The sequence below is a fragment of the Triplophysa dalaica genome, chromosome 13 (genome assembly GCF_015846415.1).
Source record: "Triplophysa dalaica isolate WHDGS20190420 chromosome 13, ASM1584641v1, whole genome shotgun sequence".
NCBI lineage: Eukaryota > Metazoa > Chordata > Actinopteri > Cypriniformes > Nemacheilidae > Triplophysa > Triplophysa dalaica.
Window position 1 is genome coordinate 19,078,397 of NC_079554.1, and position 18,251 is coordinate 19,096,647.

The following is an 18,251-nucleotide window of genomic DNA, read 5'->3' on the forward strand; positions in this document are numbered from 1 at the left end:
CTTAAAAGTATACTTATGTAGTATTACATATAACTTTTATAAACAAAAAAGTATTTAACAAATTAAAAAAAAATCACTAGTAGTATAGTTGCAGTACAAATTAGAACATAGTTGTGTACTCAAACACTTAAGGTATACTTAGAAGTACACTTTAATAAACAAAAAGTGGGCCAACATGGCTGCACTGAAATGCATGTACTGTACAAGTATACTACTCAAATATACATAAACTTGAGTTAAGTACAGTATACTTATTAAAATAACTTTAAAGTATACTAAGGGTAGGCCTAGATGATCTGCGCCGAGTAAAAATCTTTCTACTTTGATGGTCGAAAGCAGTTTCAAAGTGCCTGTTTAAAACACATCCTCACATAAACAAAATAAGCCGTTTTAAGGTAAAAGTGTGCGTCAAGTATTTTTAGGTATCTCTTTTTTTTACTACTATTTTTTCTCGCATCTATTCACAGAAACACTGTTAATCAGTTCTTAAAGGTGTCGCATTAAAACACAGTTGCAAATTGAAGCCTGTGAGTATGTCTCAGAAAATAGCACGAGGAGATCTGGCTGTTAAAACGTGTGCAAGAAGTGATGTCAAACTGCTTATTTTAGAGTAATTTCTTACCTGTGCCAGACTCCAGACAGACAGTTGACAAGCAATCCAATGTTGTTTAAACTTTAACTTCCATATATTTTCTAGCAATTTAAACATCCAGACAGGAGTCCCTTCGGGATAAACCCTTCATTTTTTCATAACATTGAGTTTGTTTTGAGAAGTGTCATTTGTGACAGAACCCCCATACTTCAGTGTTACAGAGATATTATTTCAGATTCGCGTATACATAAAACTCTATTTTTCTCCTTTGAACATAAACATTTATGAAACTGTGAAATGCAGTATTGCTTTCTGAGCTGAGCTTACGCCGCGAGAAGGACGTAACTCTGATGTTACGATGGCTATATATGAGACTTGTTCTGAAGAAAGTTCGGTGTCTGTAAAGGTACTTTACGCTGGAGTTCACCTGTCACTGGATTTACACTAATGTTCTTTTATTGGCATTATAGTGTCAGGCTGATAAATGGAAATAATGGCGCTTTCGACTGCCACCAAGACAATTATAGCAGAGCAGCTAGTGTGTGCGTCAGAACTGTCTACCACACACATTATTTCACATTCACACAGGCCAAGTCATCACAAAAGTTTGTGATGCTTCTTTTAGGTACAAGACTTTTAAGGTAGAACTGCGGGGTATGGTTGGAACCTTAAAGTTGGAAAATATATGATCCTAGATCATTTCCTGATGCTTTATGATGTCATAGATGAGCAAGTTATAGTTAAACGCTTCCTTAAAGGACTAGTGCACATTCAAAATGACAAATTCTGTCATTATCTACTCACCCTGTTGTCATTTTAAACCTGTGTGATTTTCTTTCTTCTGCTAAATACAAGAAATTATTAAAAATATTATGGTAACCAAAAACCGTGGTCCCCACTGACTTTTATTGGGTAAACACCAAAATAAAATGTAAAGAATATTCATTTTCAAGGTGAACGTTTCCTTAAAAGAACCCGTAACATCCATCTGCTTCACAATTTTTCATAATTGAAAATATTCTTTGGACTAAAATAGTAAAAAAATCAGCTAACTATCACAATAATAATGATAATAAAAACATTATATTTTTATCTCATTTTGGAACCAAACTCTTCAAATGCATTTTATAAGATCCTTCAAGTAAATGGTGTCTGTGGAAAATCCAAAAATAGCATCTATGACATCGCTGTGGCATGTAGCATATCTTTTAAGAGTCTTCCCAACAGGTCCCAAAATGATTTTAGTGTCTCTCATCGTCTCAGACCCGAGGTTTCACCTCTGTGGGGGCTGATGTGAAAATAAGACTCTTTGTACGATAGAAACGCATCCATCATTGAGAGCGTAGAGCCTTCACCATATGACCATCTAATTCCACTGACAGGCATGACTGCACACAAACACACAGCACGGCACAGAGGGGTAAGTCGGAAGTGAGGTGATTTGTCTGTGAAAACAAACCAGGGTCGGGCATGAGGATATTACCAGCGAGAATGATTTCAGGTGATGATAAGGTCAATCTAAGGCAGATCGATTCGAGAGTGTGAAGGTAAACACTTCCAAAGCGTCCGCGCTTCATAAAACACAGTCATGAAGTTATTGTACAGTGTTCAGGTCAGCGCTGATGTGTTGGTGAACAGGTCGGCTTGTTTAATTGAGTGCCGACCGCTGCTGTAAATTCAGGGTGAAGTGGAGGGTACAGTTCAGTTAAAATGTTCTTATAGTCCACTCACCATTCATTTGTGTGGACTGACTCAGAATAAAAGATGAGAAGTGTTTGCATACTGAGACTCTGAGACTCTTCAGGTGTGTTTATGATGTCTATTTTACATAATTGAATGCTGTTCAATTCAGCTTTTCAATGATCCTTTTTAATTGTGATTTTTTGTACTGTTGTATTGTGCTGCTGTGCACCGTTTTGCACAGACCAACAAAAGTATTCAACTTTAGCGCACAATAAAAATTTAAAGGGAAACTTCACCCATAATGTAAAATTCTGTCCTCATGTACTCACCTCGATATGTTCCAAATCCGTATAAATGTCTTCGTTCTGCGGAACACAGAGAAAGATATTTGGAAGAATGTTTATTACAAGATAGATTTTGCCCCCCATTGAGTCACAAGTACCCCAGAACTGTTCGCTCTCCTACATTCTTCAAAAGCAATTTTGGGTGTTTAGCTCAAGGGCGAGTAAATGATGACAGAATTTTTGGGGGAAGTATCCCTTTAAGAAATTGAATGTTTTGAAATTATAATAATTTTCTTTTTATATTTGATATACTTGTATTTGAGTCGCCCAGGAATTCTGTTTTATTTTTCTAGTTGTTTTCACATATTGGCTCTATGGAAATGCTACACAAGGTTTTTTTATGTCCTTTAAACGTTGTTCTGTTGTCCACTGAAACCATTCAACTTTAAAGTGCAACTTGTAAAATTGAATTCTTTCATATTTCCTTTTTTCTTCTTTTATAACCTGTAAGGTCATTGATCTCTCTCTCTCTCTCTCTCTCTCTCTCTCTTATAAAAGTATTTATTGTTTTTCTCACTTATCCTTTATTTTTTTGTTTATTACTACTGTTTGCTATTGTGTTAACATCACTGTGCTCTTTAGTTTAGAATGTAACTCTTTAAATGTAAATGTTTTAAAATGAATCATTCAATGTGACAAAATGAAATTCATGTTCTTTACTTCTTTTATTATTTATTATCATGTTTTTTCAACATATTTGGTCAAAATGAATTACTTTATGCATTACATTTTATTCTTTTAGATTTGACTCACAAATTCAGCACTCCCTATTATCTTATTATTCTGTTCATTTTTATTCATTAATCTTGATTTGTGCTAACATTTGGTCGTAAACTTTGTCATTTGACTTTTCATGCTGTTCATTTATTCTGTTCATTTAAGCTAGACAGTCACATAACAAGATTCATAAACACAAGAAATGTTTGGAAAAGGTGAACAAGGCTACCTTTAGAAAGTTTGCTTCACATTGGTTCTTTCCAGCCGAGATTTAAATGAGATCCTAGTGTGGTTCCGCATAAAAAAACGTTACTGTTCATAGCCATGATAGATGATGGATTCGTTTTTATATATCTTCAGATCTAGCTATAGAAACAGATGAATGGAAGTTTTAATGTGCCCTGATAAGTGCTGCCCTCCTTCTACAAAGATGTAGATTGAAGCATATTTCTTGTAGGAATAGGAATACAATGAAATAAAACGCGAGCATGTGTCATGCGTCACATGGTGCCAGATTTTTCAGTTCAAAATGTTTAGCTTGTCCCTGCGGTCCCTGAAACAAATACATAAAAGTAAATGTAAATGTAGCACACATGTGTCCAGATGATTAAACATTATAATTTAAATTGATATATGTTTGGTTTTCGCCTCAGGGATTGCCCATTACATAAGTTTCCAACAATGGGTAGTGACCTCTCTGATTTTTTGTTCCAAATCTTATAATTTCACCATAAATTCGTATGAGGGTCAATTTAAATGGATATTTCAAATTCTGTCATTTTATTCACCTGTTTATGATCTTACTTCTGTGGAACAAAAAAGAAGATATTTTGAGAAATGCCTCAGTGGGGTTTGTGCCCACACTATGTACGTCAATGGAACATTCTTCAAAATATCTTCTTTTGTCTTCTGCAGACAAAAAAGAATCAAACGGGTTTAAAAAATTACATGAGGATGAGTAAATGATGAACATACTTTTTCAATGAACTGGGATGAAAATAATGGAAATCTATTACATTTCCGAACTCTGTGTACATGTGCTAGACAAGGAGAAGTTCTCCTTCAGCAGTTACAAAATAAATAACAGAAGGCGTAAAGGAGAAAACAGAGGTGCAATTGAAAACGAGACCCAATATTAATGTCTTATTGATCCTGTCGTGTGCACGCGGGGTTAGAGTCAGTATGTCATCCAGCACTGCAAAACATAAAACATACTCGCCTCCCTGAGATGCCCTTCAGCGTCATTTACTGGACACCTGTGGGATTCATTCATTTCTGCAGTGATCTGATGAGAGGTAGTGTTCTGAAAATGACCTTCATTTCAAAATGAAACATCAACATCAGCTAAATATGGGATTCGGCATCCAGGTGGGTTAATTCTGCAAAAGCTATTACAAACCTTCATAATCTATAACCGCACGCTTAGACCCAATTTACATTTGTCTACAACATTTAAGGACCTTTTTGAACATTTTGGTCAAGCAGCTTTTTAATACATTCATTTATTATGAATAGATTTTTTGCGGATATCATTCCACCTTGTTTCTTCTCTTCCTTATTTATTATCTTCTAATATGATTGCACCTTTTCTTAAGCCTCTTCTGTCTCAGTAGGATGAAGAATCGACTCCACCTTCTGCCCAAACTGATAGGAGGACTTTTGTTGATGCATTTGGGCTTTGGGTTAGTGGACAGGGAGAGTGAAAGTCTTGCATTTTAATCACGGTCTGATCAGTCCAGATTAGAATGGATACAGAATGTGGACAACACTTCTCTGAAGATAAAGGTAACAGCTGGTTGTGTCTGACTTTGAAAAGCTGCCGAGCAAGCAGATGCACACAAGGCGACATACCATTATAGCTGTCGCAAATGAATTACAATGAGGTGTCAAAATTTGTTTTCCATATTTCTCAAAGAACAATTCTCGAACTCTAGGAAATCAAACCATGACTGATAAACAGAGAAATCTTTGATGATTTTAGCTTCTAGAATGTACTTTAAAAATATTTGTACGGTTATTATTTTATTGATCATGTATAATGTTCACTCTTGTGATGGTCATGTTGTTGCATCCAAGCAATAAATTGAGCAATATTGGTCGGTCATGACAAAATAAAAGCAGTTTTGTCAGAGCCAACATGCAGAGCCCACAAATCTCTAAGACATACAGTATGTAAACTCAATTTCTGTGAAATTACCATTTTTTACAGTGTGTCCTGCCTAAAAAACCCATAATTTTACTTAAAAACAATAAATAAAAGTGTTTTAATTCAAGGGAAATATAATATAATATCTAAAATACTTTTACGTCAGTGAAATGTTTACTGATTTCCGGTTCTTTCTTTCTTTCAAGTTCATTCCAGATGTGCCAATCGATTTTTCTAAATGACATAAATGTATAAAAACGATCAAAACTTATTTCAGCAGTGACAACGCATAAAAAAAACAGGAAACCGTAAGACCAGAAAAGTTTCCCTCTCATTATTGATACTGTTTCACCGGCAGTAAAAATGCTTATGTATGTATCACTATTTGCTGGCAGGGTCCCGTCTAATGGTTCACAGGGGCCTAATAGATTTGCTCTACGCCTCTGGCTGAATGGCTTCACATCAAAACATAAAGGCCGGTGAAGAGCATGTCAGAGGCTCTACCACTGCAGGTTCACATTAATGAATCATACTCCAGGAGAGCAGAAAGCTCAGTAAGAGCACCACTACATGAATGAGAAGAGCATGCTTGAAAACGCTTCCAGCATCTCTACTGACTGCCATTGATGTGCCTTTGATCAAGATACTATACTCTCAACTTTAGCATGGCTAATTTATAACTTTGTATAAGTTTTTGAGAAAGTATGACCATGATAAATTACAGAAAATATGTGATATAAGACAATATGTATAATCTTATTCAAAGACCTGAGGTATACTCAAATTGACAGACTTTCTGAATTGACAGAAAATATTGAGAAACAGCTATTACATGACAACAACATAAGTAATTTTTCATTTAAATGTAATCCTCTCGGATCAGGGTTTGTATATTTTATCCTGTTGTTTGCCTGTAAATGTCTAAATAAAAAAATTCAAAGTCAAAATGTATCAAATGTATCAAATATCAAAATTCAATGATCAAAACCAGTGGCTTGAGAAAAATAATAAAGTTTGAATTAAGTTGAATTGAAGTGAATTACTGTACGTTTTTAATCAAGTTTATTGAATACATTTAAAACTTAGATAAAGTAAAAAAAAATTGCTCTCATACCATTGTCGGGTATTTTTTGCTTGTTTTTTTAAGCAAACTTACTTAAGAAAATTGTTTTTATTATATAGTTTTTTAATATCTTAGGTTCCTGCTTAATGCCTCCTGATGTAAAAAGTTTTAAATAGACAAGACAAGTAGTAAAAAACTAAAATGGTTACTGAATTGGAAAATACCACCTCTCTCATGCAATAAGCTCACAATCTGAGAAACTGCTCTTGTCTGTATCAGTGTGCGCCGACTTTTATCATATAATGTAATACTCAAGTGAGCATTTCAAAACAAACATAAGATTCACAGCCTCTACTGTAACTTGCAGTTCAAACAGTGAGTATGAAAATCAGGTTTCTCTGCAGTACGAGTGAACCATAAGTTCTCTCTTCTGCACACTTCAACCTGGTCTGCTTAGCATGCACATCAGCTCTGACACTATAGAAAAACAAATCTGTAGTCTCCCAGACAAAGGCCTGCGCGGAGCCGAACCATCTCCTAATGAGTTTCTGTTAACTGAACTGTGTTTACCATTTTCCCAGAGCTTTTAAAATGAAAGCGAGAATAAACAATTTCCTATTTCGTTTTACCGCATCAACGGGTCATATTAGACTCCGTACACAGACAGACAAATTAATTTATTGATTGTGTAGTAAATATGTATGGAGGGTATCAGATGGCTATGCAATAGTGAATTTAAGGTAGCTCTTATTATGACAAGAATTGGCTAAACTTTTTATAAAGTTGTGCTGTTTGCACATGTGATAAACCTAATAATGCCTTATAAGATTAAGCAAATAAGAACAGAAAGGATCTTAACTCACAAAACCTTTGGTGAGTTTTTTATGTTTTTTTTCTGACATATAAATCATAAGTTTTTTTCAGCTTTCCTTTAGCTCAGTGTGAAGAGCATTGCGTTGACAACGCAAGGTTGTGGGTTCGATCCCAGGGGATTGCAAATACCTATGTAAAATGTATAGGATAAAGCAATGTAAGTCGCTTTGGATAAAAGCGTCTGCCAAATGCTAATGTAAATGTAAATGTAAATAAGTTTGTTTATAAATTGTTGAAGTAAGTCTGCGGCACAGCAGATCTTTTTACATGATTCCATGTTAACTGAGAAATAAGCAGTCATTAAATATTCATTTGGTTATCTCTATACCTTGCTTAGATTTGTTCTAGATCATTAGACCTGACATAATGGAAGGCTGTCTGAAATCAGTTCCGTTCGGCAATGTTTTCAGACCCTGTTGCCATACAATCAGAGACGTCTGTATTTAGTGGTATTTAAGGTCTTGTGTGAAGATTTCATAACCAAATAACAATTATTAGTAAAGTACGCTTTGCACCTTACACATAAGTGCTGCAAATGAATGGCTACTGTTACCAAGGACCACAATCAAAGGCAAGTACACTGAAGTGTTCACATCTTCTAATTTCACTCTCACAGGCAGGAAAAAAGTCATTAATTGGGTTCACAATGAGTTCATCAGTTCTCCTGAAGTGCCGAGAAAGTCAACAGATTATAAGCATGCTGTCTGAAAATAAGTTCTTGTCATTATCTTTAACTGAGACAGACGTCTGCTACTGGAGAACAGAGTTATGGCTGTTCTGTTTGAAAATCAAAGTAAGTAATAATTACAAAACAGTTGGACGGATTAGGATGATACAGGATTAAATTAGGGCTAAAAGTTTGTGTACTGTGCATATTCATTTTGTATTAAAAACACATACGCATGCATGAATACGTTTTTTGGAAATACGTGTATTTATTTGTGTTTACAAATTAATGTCTGTTAATGTTTACATTTTTATTAAATATATGCATGAATGTTAATGTTTGCACAGCACGCAGACTTTAAACACAACCTTCTATTGTGGATGTGATTTATTGTTTGACAGCCCTACATTAAAGTTAATAAGAGTTTTTATGTTTGTAATAAAAGTCATTGTGTCTTCAAAATTTTAGTAAACTTAAATCCCTGACAATTTTATTTTGAAAGACGTCTATCACAGTTCATACATTGCTCATCCGGACAAAAGCATTAGTTGTGTCTCATTTTTCTAATACACCGTAACCTCTTGTTCTCTCTGATTATCTTTAATCACTTGCAGGTGTTTTGCTGTCTTTATATTTGCCCTCGTGATTGGCTGATTGCTGTTGCCCTGAGCAACGATGAGGGGCACACAGGTGCACTATTAACATCAACACTGTACTTAAGACTAAGATCTTAACACCGCAATGCTTTGAAACATCTCAAATAGAAATTTTCATAATTTTCAATATTCAGGTTTCATTCCCCATATAGAAAATATTTATAATATAAAACCACAGAAAGAGTTCTGTTCCCTTAGAGTTTAGGGGAGTATTCCTTTTCTTTCACTTTTAGTCCATTTACAAGATTAAATCAAGTGTTTCTAAAAAAACGAATTGCTATCTATCCCGCTCTTAAACCTATTCAATGTCAAAAGCCATATTTATGCAGATTTGAAACTTTCCTGAGGCTGAATCTGCCCTTGTCCAAACTCATCTGAAACCGTATAATTTGGCTTTAGATGTGCTTGTGTTGTAGAAATGAATCGTGAAGAATTTCCTAATAAGATCTAGATCGGTTTGAAAGTGATGAATTTGTAAATTGAGGGAAATAGAAAAATTGAAGAGAGAATTAATGATGTCAGAAGAGATATGAAATATCAGACATGTGGATGGTAAAAAGAGAAAGAAAACTTAAATAGTGAGAGGTGAAACTTTAAATGAATTCTTCGCCACTCTTTTAGCTTTTCTGAGCGAGAGAGACAGAGAGTTTTGCCATGGTCCGATCCCTGTCTTTCTTTTTAAACATGGGGGAACATAATCTGACAGTCGTATTTTATTGTCAGGGTGTGATGGGCAGACTACGATGGGCAAATCTAGCAACCATGGCAAGGAAAGAAATGCTTGTTGTGTTTAAAAAAGGCATCGGTGTAAATCTAACTTTCTAAATTATGGAAATTAACGGGAACATTATATGTGATAGCAACATTCTCAGCTGTATATCGTCCCAGATATTACCACCCAATCAGTATACAATCAGTATAATTGAAAAATAATCTTCAAATGTTTTGCTTCTATGAAGTATAGTCCCACAGTACTGATGAATAAATGAAACTGTACAGATCAAAAATGTTTTGAGATTCTTTGAAAATGGCAGGCTATGAGATGTCACCCCGGCATGACAGCTGAAAATGAGCTCAGATGAGACTAGTGTGTGGAGAAGCTTTGACTTTCAAGATACAGCTGATGATGTTTGATGTAGAGTGGGACTGACCTCCATTCTTATCTTTATAGATTTTATGTTGTTATGTTTTATGTTTATCTGGCTTTATTAAAGCAAATTCAAGCATAGATGGATTAGATTATCATCATTATTTCATTGAAAAACTGAATTGATAAATCAACTCAACATTTTATATGTTTATAGTTATTATTTATTCATTTACATTTATGTGTTCAAAAATCTTCATTTGAAACAAGTTTCTGCAATTTCAGCGGCAACAACATAAACAAATGTTATGTAGCCCAAACTCAATTTCCGGTAAACCACTGCAAAAAATGTATAGACTAACTTCTGAGAAATTTTAATTTAAACTTCATTCAATTCATATACAGTACGTTTTTAATATAAATTAATATTAATATGAGAGTTAACTTCAGGTCAGGTGTGTGCATCAGATAAAACCATATTAAACTGTGAGAATAGTGTTTTTCTTTTTAAATCAATATACATTATTAATGTCACACTCCGTTTTTTTAAGTTTTGAAAAACTTGCCTGGACTATTATACCGTGTTATTCATTACGAAATATTCTGCGTTCTCCAGTATACATTAAGAAAAAGAACATTGGGACTATAAAATCATTTTATGTGGTCGAGAGTCTCTTTATAAGAAAGCCTGAAGTGTTTCCATCTGTTTCAACGAAGTGTTAAAAACCATTGCAGCTCTTTAACATTTCATCTTCCTTTCCCAGCATTAAATGAACTTTGTGTTCTCATTTGATCCTCTGACAAACTTGTTTGCAGCCATTTTAAGATGATGAAGACGCAAGCATGGAGAGGTTCCTGCATCTTTTGCATGACATGCGATCATACCGTTTCTGAACGGGCTGAATACTGTGAGACCTTTAGTTTTTCGTTGAGCAAAACGTTTGATATTTATGAGAATATTACTTATCTAGAAACAGAAGTGTGTTGGTTTGTACTATTGGTTTGGACTAGGATTTATTCCCAATATTTAGCTTTGTATAACCTTACAGGGATATAACACCATTGAATCTTCCACCCTACTGAAAGAAATGCAAGACACAGTTTGGCTGAATGAGTGAAAAACTGTGTAAAAAAGAAGAATGGGTTTGGCAAAATTATAAAAAATCATCCAATCTGTATTCCAGACCACTGTGTGTGGCTGGGTTCTTCATCATAGCTTATATGCAGGATGGGTCGGATCCATCAGATCCCCTGTGTGGAAGAACCAGTGTCTTGCATCTCAGATTTAGTGCTGTGGAGGAGTTGAACGTGAGAGGTGAAGGAGACAGATCACAAGCAGGCAGCGGTGGTCTGAGCATGTTTCAGTGGGATAACAGAGGCTTACAGTCGAGTAGTAAGTGATTTACAGTAATCCAGCCTTGATGTCACCATGCCATCAACAAACAGAGGACTTGACAATGAAACTGTGAGGCATAAGCAAACAGGAATAAAAAGATGTCAAGCTTTTTTTGTAGTTTTACATAGTAATGCTCTTGCACAATAAATGTGTAACGTTAATATAACTTGGGACAAAATGTGTCCGAAGTAAATGAACATTTGCAATTCACAAAGAAACACAAGTGTTGAGATTAGAATAAATAAAAGTCTGCCTTAAATCCTTGGATGGACTCTTTCACATCCTTGATTTAATCCGATTTAATTCCAGATAGTTCTCGAAAAACTTAATCAATATCCCATTGATTTGTAAAGAAGCGAAAAACAGCAAAGGTTAATCAGGTAGTAATCTTCTAAAAGAATACTGTTACTTTTTGTGTCCTTTCTACATTTACCGGAAAGGCAGAGAGAGGGGCAAATATTCAGATTGCTGGCAACAAAATTCCATTATATTTAACTTCTAACTTCATCCAGTTTTTGGACATATTTTAGCAGTTTGTGGGGAGTGTGTACCCCCTGGTGGCCATGGCATGAATTGCATCTTTATTGAAAAACTCATCTACACTGTATTTTTCTACATCTACACTCAAAAAATGTAGCAGTAATTTTTAAATATACTGTTTAAATTCTGTAAATGAAAAAAAGTAGGTTAATGTGAGTAATTAAAATATTTCTATTAGAATTAACCGAAAATTATTAAGTGTATATTAAAAATATACTTTTTTATTAAATACTTATTTTTTCATTAAATAAACTTGAATAATAAATGTACATTTTAAGACTAACTGTTGGGATGTCCCACTGAAAAAATTGTTAAATGATAATATAACTGTTAATTTTTCTGATATTTTCGAAGCCACATGAATCATTTTTATATAAACATTCTAAAATAAATATATAAGTGGCATAAATCAAAAAATATATAAGTCTAATTAATAAAAATATAAAGGAAATTGCATGTTTAATCAGATTAATCAGACACCAAATGGTCAGATGCAGTTTGCAAGAAATTTAATTAAAAGATGTCTGTTACCAATTATTTTGCCATTAATTTACATGTACAGCTGACATTTTTTCTGTCCCAAAGGCAGGGTCAGTTTAAATATTACTGAGATGAAAATGAATGATAAACTATCGCACATGCAGTTTCCACATTTCCATTATTTCATTGCCATCATTTGCCCTTGTAGGGTGTTTTGAGTGTGATTTTTGTCTTCGCAATTCCTTCCACATGAGTCATACATATAAAATTAAACAAAACATGAATTATTCATTCTCCATTCACAAGACGTTAGGGTTTAACTTCAGAACCTGATTTAGGATGATGTAACCCCAGGTTCTTACCAAACATTACGCAAGACTGTGCAACGACTAGAACTCTGACTCGCCAAACCTCTCACGTTCCCTTCAAAGAGCTTTCAGTTCATCTGCAGGTCACTTAGCACGCTGTGTTCATGCAGTGAGAAATCGAGCTACCGGAGATGCAAAGAGATTTAGTAGGACTTCACATCTGAAATGACATGACAGGTCCTTCTCACATCTTCATTCAAAATGATTTAAAGCTTCAGTCGAAATGCACAAAGCACAGCTTTGACTTTCAGGAGACTTAACTGAGGTTCTTCTTTACACAGTATTTTCTAGGATTTTTTGGAAGAACAGTTACGAAAATAAACGTGGATAGCTGTTTTAAGCAAATATGTTCCCTGTTTTTATGTTGTCCATGAGAAACAATTGAGATCCCTTTTGTTATTTTTCTTGCCTATTGAAAGGCATCATTTAGCACTGAAAATGTGTCATTTGATCAGTCTCATATTAAAAACAAAAAAACAATATAGAATGCTAAAATATAGTCGGAGACGTCTGGAACTCTGTACCAAAAACAGGAACATTCTTTAATATCATGCATGCATCAGCAGAAAATATCCAAATTAAGTTTAATGAGGCTTAAACCTCTTTGCCTATTATATGATGTAATGAGGCTTTTAAAAAGGAAAATGTATAAGTCATATGTCACGCGATGAGTGCAGTTTTTGCCTGCTTGCATAAATGCACCCAAGTTTCAGAAGTTTTAGAGCATGATTTGATTCATTTACTTCCACACTTTGCTAATGGAGATAATTATTCATTTGTTGGAGACCTTTAGCCAAGAAAACCTACAGTAGCCTTATTATAGAAACCTGTGCTGAAGGGCATAATGCTGAGTACATTTGAACCCAGAACCTTTTGAGCTCTTTTTAAATGAGCTTTTAAGAGCCATTAAGAGTGAGTTAGAAGGGACAACAAAGCTGGGAACCTTTTTTAATATTACAACCAATCAAAAATTCATATTGACAAATGTATTTGTTCTGCCATAATGTGCTTTAGCAGGTAGCTTATAGAACGACAGAAAATATACAGTTTGAGCTTTTCTTTACCTTCATTCATCTGCTTACAGTGTCTTTTACTAATAGTGTATTTACTTTATGCAACTTTTGAAGAATTCCTACAAGGCATTCTCATAGTGAGCTTGTCTGTACTGAAGACAATATACAACTGTTTCGTGATTTATTTAATGCAAATTTTAAGATAAGCTAGATAATATATTTATATAATAATATATTTATATCATTTTATTAAAACTCCTTAAGAGCATGAATATTGTCAGTAAAATTGAAGGTCTATTTTGACTTGAGCCAGTTGCAAACCAAAACACCTTTATACCACTAGATGACAGCAAATCCTTACAAAATAGAAAAAAAATATCTTGATATCTGTTAGAATTATTATGCTCAGTTATGAAATTATTTATTGTGAAGCAGTGCCATGTGTTATTTTATTTCACATGCAAGGAATCGTTGTTTCATTAATTGAAATTATTTCTTCACTCCTTTACTGTAAAAACTTTGATCTGATTAATTCATTTCAAATACCAATACATGCTTTCCAGACTGTTTTTATTATCAGTCCCGTTTGTTTTGACCCGTAACACATTCAAACAGTCACATCTCCAAAATCTTGACATTATTTGCCACAATGAGCTTTTTCCAGTTTGTTTTTGTTCCACCAAGTGTCATCCTAAACATCATCATTTCCAGCTTTATTGATTTTATGTTTTTTTTCTCTCCGTCCTTTAGAGCAAGTGAGACATTCCTCATATGATTTGTTACTTTATTTTTAATATTGCACCGTGCAGATTTCAAAACATAATTATTATTGTTATTATTGTATATCATTATTAATGCACTGTTAATTATAACTTCATTTACATACATTACATCATACAAATAAACAGGATCTCATGTTTAATTTACAACGTTTTAATTCCATGTTTCCTATATGTGATGTTGTGATAATAACTACTGTTATTTTGACCTTTTCATTTCGATTCAAAGCTTGATCCATTCACAGCATGAGAAGTGAATCATTGCTCAGATTGTCAGTGATTATTCACGAAATCCAGCCTGAAAACCAGCAAACATCTGGTTCTGCAGTAGTGCGGATTGTCTGGGAATTAAAGGGGATTTGCATTTGTGATTTGGGTTTGTAGAGGAGCCGTCATTATCCGTCATATGGAAAATAAGATGATATGAGAGTAAAATGGATTGATTTCTTATCGAACACGTGATGATAGAGGACAGATGTGTGGAGGGGGGAGGAATGAGTAAAACCGTGTTATATACCTACTGAGGCTTTAATCCAAAGCTCATTTTAGAATTAAACAAATTGTGTATGTTCCAGAACATCTGCATGAGAATGCTATAAATAGAAAGAGGCTGCAGGAGTAATAAAATAGTGTCTGTATTTGTATGCAAAATGTTTATGTGCTTGTATTTCTCTTTGGGGGTAAAGCTGGTGTAATAGTCGAATGAGTTTAATATTTTATTGCAATTTTTCATGGCTTTGAGCTAAGAATGCTATACATTTGGGTTTTTGTACATCACTTTAAACCTGTGCAAGCTTTTCAGAGTCTGTGTTTGTGTTCAATGCACAGATTAGAGGATTAGATGAAGCATTTACCACCAAATATTTTTACACTTTGCATCATTTGCATCATTTGCTGATGTTTTTTATTCAAACTGACATAATTTATTATGTTAAACCTATAAATGACCCTTGCTTCAGTGAAACACAATAGAAGATATTTAGAGAAATGTCTCACTGGTTTTGTGACTATATAATGGATGTCAATGAGGGCTGATGTTGTTTAGTTACCAGCATTCTTCAAATATATTTTTTGTGTTTTGCAGAAGAAGGAAAGTCATACAGGTTTGCAGGGGAGAAAGAATTTTCATTTTATGGGTGAACTATCTCTTTAAACCATGTTCATGATTGCCTGGTCCATGGACACAGTGCATCCTGCAAAGCATGATGGGTATAAAAAACCAGCAGACTCCTTGCGCTACAAAGAAATTTACACTAGGTAAAAATACATACTTGAGGTAACAAAATGTTCTAGTGACATGTCCAGTATTTTCGCGATTTAAGGGAAAAACTGTCTGTTGTGCAACCTGCAGGTGCGTAACTTTTGCTTCGGGTTGAGAATTTGTTTTAACTTTCTGCGACATAGAACAAATGCAGGTGTCCTCATCGGTTGCTCATTTCATTTTAGGAACAGCGTTTATGGCCGTCTGCTGAGCTGTTTCATACAAATCAACTGTTAAGGTGGCAGTTTAACTGCTTGGCTCAACTGGCAGGGTATAGTGCGGTCTACAAAGACCTTACACTGCATTATAGAGACCAAACTTTTTTTCAACAACCGCTTCTGCTTTTGGACATATTTACAGAAAATAAATATTTTGTGCTTTAAATGTTTTTTATTTGTTTGCTTAATATCACTGTGCAGTCTCAAGGCACAGGGGTCATAGGAGCTGAAGTTGAGGCTCATTTTAGATGTCAATAGGTCCCATTACACATCATCTGCAGAAGAATGTTCAACTTTGAAAATTGTATTCAGTTGTATTTATTATTTATAATTTTCCTACTTTCCTTCAGCGGGATGACTGGTGATTACTCATTCAGTTTTCTGCTAGTGTTTTAAATGTCCCGCAGTGGTTTAGGAGCGTGCATGTGTCCAGGGCAGCCGAACGCCTCTGTGTACGGTCAACAAGTGCATCACCTCAGGGCCCACGTGACTGATTTTTCCAGATTTATTCAGGTCACTCTTGGCCTGAAACACACTTCACTGTTCTTGCGATTGAGAGGAAAAGCGCATTTATATGCTATAATTTTAAACCATGGGTCGTGAATATTTCAAGGGTTTACAAGCAAAAACAGCATCCCTCAACTAAAACTAAAAAACCTTCTTCTTCATTATTTATGCATTTACATTTGTGACCTCAAAATAACTGGGAAACCTGATTAGATGTATATCATCTATAATCATTTTTCAACCTCAAAAAAGCCAATAAGATCTTAATATTAGTGTTAAATAAACTTTACATAGAGTAGGGATTGGGGCAAGATGTCACATGCATAATGTATTTCGCTGATGTTCTTCTGAAACCCTGTATCTCCATATTTAGTGATTTTTATTTTGTGTCATAAATCATTATTAGAAGTCACCCTTTATGTTTGTCACTAGGTTTTGCAAAAATCAAACCAATAAAACTATTAAAAAAGTGCATGTCAACTTTGACAGCACAGCATTTCATTATTTAAAAAGTATAGTGTTTTTTTCCATTAGCTGAAAAACGTTGGACATCCGATGTTTCGGAAGGATATGTACTGTATACGATACGTATAATACAAGTATCATGTGGATAAACCTTAAGTCTAATCAGACCAGACGCTTGTTTTCTCTAGCAGTGATTTTATGGGGCATGTTGTCACAAAAGGTTAAAGGTTATTAAATTAACTTGAAATCATGTTTTTACTCGACGTATTGCTTTTTTGTATCCATTACTGACTTGATGATAAAGAAACCCTGAAAATGATTCACTGTAGTGAGTGACTACCCATATATTGTACATTTAAACCTATGTACTATAATTTATGTATTATAAATATAACCCTAAAACCTTTAAAACGTGCCTGTCCATTTAATTTGTCAACTATCCACAATCAGTCCATGACGGTGAAACTGAAAATGGAGTCGTGCCAGAGGCAGGTAATGTTTCTTTGTGGACAGAATTAATTGAATGGACTGATGTCAAGACACGCTGTGACATCTCGGCCGAGACTTTAAATGAATTGTGCAATTTCTTCAGTACCCTGGGGAGAGGTGCTAAATAATGGCCGTTTTCAGCCATCAGTTGATGGGGTTAAGATCCTCGACGTTGCTTAAAACCCAGATCAGGTCTTTTGGCCAATTCGACCACTTTTATCAAATCACGATGTTATTTCAGTGCAATGGACCTCTTGGTATAACAATTATGTAAGTTTGCCAGTCATTATTTTAGCTTTCATTTCATAATCTTTCTTACATTACTTCAATTATTTTCTCTTCCTATTTTATAGATGCTGACTCCAGATCTCTGGAGAGACACCAGAACTGCATTGGAATGCAAAGCCTCAGCACTTGCATTTAAGCAGAAGAGAAGCTCTCATCACCCCATTGTTTGATGATGTGCCAAGAGGAGTCACGTGGATCGACCATGAGATCACAAATAAAACATGAATATGTATGAATTAATCCAGCCACAGCAGAAACATGTGTGTGTGCATCTACTGTACATGAGCTGACCTAAAGCAGTTTTCACATTTCCTTCATTATTTAATGAAATACTTGGGTTTATGAGTTTTTAAGGAATAATATGCACATTAAATAAAACACATTTGCACACAAAACCTCATCTTTATTAAATATCTTGATTCTATTAATTTATTTAAAAGTCTTTCCTTATTTAATTGTAATGGTCTTGCTAAATGTAATGGTCCTTACTAAATAAAAAAGCTATATACCATTCTTTCTCTACATGTTTTAAAGTGAAACAACACCAAAACTGTAAGAGCAATGCAGTCCATTATTTATGACTGATGTGGACCTATGATCAGCATGATGAAATATACAT